Genomic DNA, 2,959 nt, shown 5'->3' on the forward strand with positions numbered 1-2,959 from the left:
AAAAAATGAGATATATTTATGTCAGAACATTTTTTATATACCTTTTTGTTGATGCCAAAAAAGGGGAGAAATTAAAGTAAAAATGATAAAATGATTTTTTGGGAGAAATTTGTAAAACAAATAGAATTCAGTGCGCAAAAATTTTGTTTCCAATTCTGTTTCCTTTCTTTTGAAATAAAGGGGGAGAGATTTTTCAAAAAGTCAACAAGGGGAGAAGTTTTACTAACAAAAATATTGCATATTTTATAATGTGTATGAACTTCATTGTGTGTAAACAATATTGTTGTATTGCTGAGTTCTAGTTTATGCATTATCTTAGGGGGAGCCTTGTTAGGCATAACCCATTTTTGCTCGTGTGTTTGTTATCATAAAAAAGGGTGATTTTGTTGACTTTATGAGTTCAATTTTGTTTTGATAATGACAAATCACTTGGTATTTGACCTGTGCAATTGAGTTTGTGAATAGGATTGCGATTTAGAATGCACGAACGGTAATTTTGATGTGGAAGCCACGAGGAACCTAAAGCACATATTACTTAGCTCACTCCATGGAACTTGAAGAATAGAAGGATGAGGAAGCAAGCTTAAAGTTCACGATCTTCAATGCATAATTGGTATTTAGAACTAAATGTATTTACATATTTCATATGATATAATTCGAAGCTCGAATATACTATTAGCTTTACTATAATCCCAATAGGGGGGTGAATTGGTATTTTAAAATTTATCCCCTAGGTCAATACACTAACAGCGGTATTACACAAGCCTAAGGCCAATCTAATGCGTGTAAAATAAGTCCGTATATATTTTTAATGGAAATTAAACTATACTAGAAATTTAACCAAGCATGCACAATAAAGTAGTAAAGAGGACAACACCAAAAATGTTATCGAGGTTCGACAAACTGCCTACGTTCTCGCCTTGGATAGAGTAAAAGGATTACACTATAAGCTCACTTAGTGGGTGGAGTGGCACCTAATACAACTAGGTCAATTAGCATAAGGTTGACCTCAACTTTTATATAAAATCCTTCCCAAGCTAGATTACTATCCCCTCAGGCCACGCTTTAACACAATCAGTATTTCACAATACAAACTAGGTACAGTGATTATGCTTCTCAATCAAATAGATATGTACCAAATGTAATCAATCAACCACACATCAACAGTGTAGGAAATTGTAAGCTCGGTGATGTGATTTTGTGCAAGCAAACACTCAGCAATGTATAATCACAAGTATGCTCAAGAGTGTTCTAACAAGTTATTTCTTTGAAACAAGATATAACAAATCTCAATAATAGATTAGGGTTTCAAAGATGTTGATCAATATTCAAACTAACTCAAAATATTTTCCTTAATGAAATAAGCACAAGAGTTGTTTGAAAAATATAGCTTGTAAAATATTTTGCACGCCAAAAATATAAGCTTAATGAATCTTGCAATCCAAATGTGAAGACCCATTGAGCTGTATGAATTTTTCCCAAACCAAGATTTATTGATAAAATCAAAGGGAAAAATTCTTTGCTTAACCCTCCAATAAAAATCATAAGCACAAAGGAAGTGAGGGTTTCTAGCAATTTAGAATGATGAATAAAACACTCACAATATAAGATTTCTCAATGGAATGAAGGTATTTGAGTGTTATGAACCTTCTAGGAGAGAATAAGACTAAGAAATTTTTAGAGGATTTCTCACTAATCAATTTGCTAATTTCTTACTAATCCTTGCAAATGAAGCCCTATACATAAAAGTAGGGCTAAATTATGACCGTTAGGGAAATAGAGGTCTTTATTAAAATTATTTTAAAACCATTTAATGAAATTAACCTCATTTAACCATCTTTAATCTCAGTAAAAATAAAGCAACCTGAGAGTTTTCAGGTGCCTGATCCAAGGTGCGGTCGCTCGAACAGAGACTAATGAAAAAAGTCACTTTTTTAAGTTCAATCGCCGGAGCATGGCTTCGGTTTGCTGAACCAAGGCGAATCCCACACTGTCTGAGATTCAGGTGCCCAGTGTACAGTTCGATTTACCGAACTCATGTGTTCGATTGCCCGAGGCTATTTTGAACATATAAGTTTGGGTTGCCGAGTTGTTGGGAAAGGTCAGATCAGCGGTTTGGTCAATTATGGATGATACGTGTATTTTGGTTCGGTTTGCCGAACTCAGGTCAACATGTTGACCGATCCACAGTTCGGGCACCCGAGGTGTTTTGAACACCAAGGGTTCGAACGCCCGACCTCTCACTGATTTTTCCTATTAAGTTCAATTTATTTCAATAGATTCCTTTGATAATGTAAGTCATTATGGTGTTAGATTTACCATGATCCCAAAAGGGGGGGTGAATTGGTATTTTTTAAATTTAACCCCTAGGTATCCCTCCTAAAAGCAGTATGTTCACAACCCTATGGTCAATCTAGTGCGAGTAATATAAATATATCAGAAATTAAATGAAGCAATTTAATTAACAGCACATGCACCAGAAGAACAATAAAGTAAGAGTGACACACAAAAATGTTATTGAGGTTCGGCCAATTGCCTACGTCCCCGTCTTGGCTAACAAGCACAAGGATTACCACTATCACTTGCTCACTTAACCGGGTGGAGCAGCACCTATACAAACCAGGTCAATTAGCTTAGGGCTGACCTCAACCTTTACACCAATCCTTACTGAGCTGGATTACCGCCCCTCAGGCCATGCCTAGAATCACTCAGATTTACAATCAAATGGTACAATGAAATAGTGCTTTCACGTAAAGCAGATTTGTACCCAAATAATACATTCAATCACATACGCATCAAAAGTAAGGATATAGTGTAAGCTCAGTGATGCAAGGTTTGTTCTATCAATACTCAACACTATATAGTCAATATGAAGATCAAGAGAATTCAACACAATACAATCAGTATGCTGCTCAAGAATAATCAACACAAGCAATGACTTGGAATCTAAACAAAATAT

Source organism: Malania oleifera, chromosome 7, assembly GCF_029873635.1.
Source record: "Malania oleifera isolate guangnan ecotype guangnan chromosome 7, ASM2987363v1, whole genome shotgun sequence".
In the NCBI taxonomy this organism is placed as follows: Eukaryota; Viridiplantae; Streptophyta; class Magnoliopsida; order Santalales; family Ximeniaceae; genus Malania; species Malania oleifera.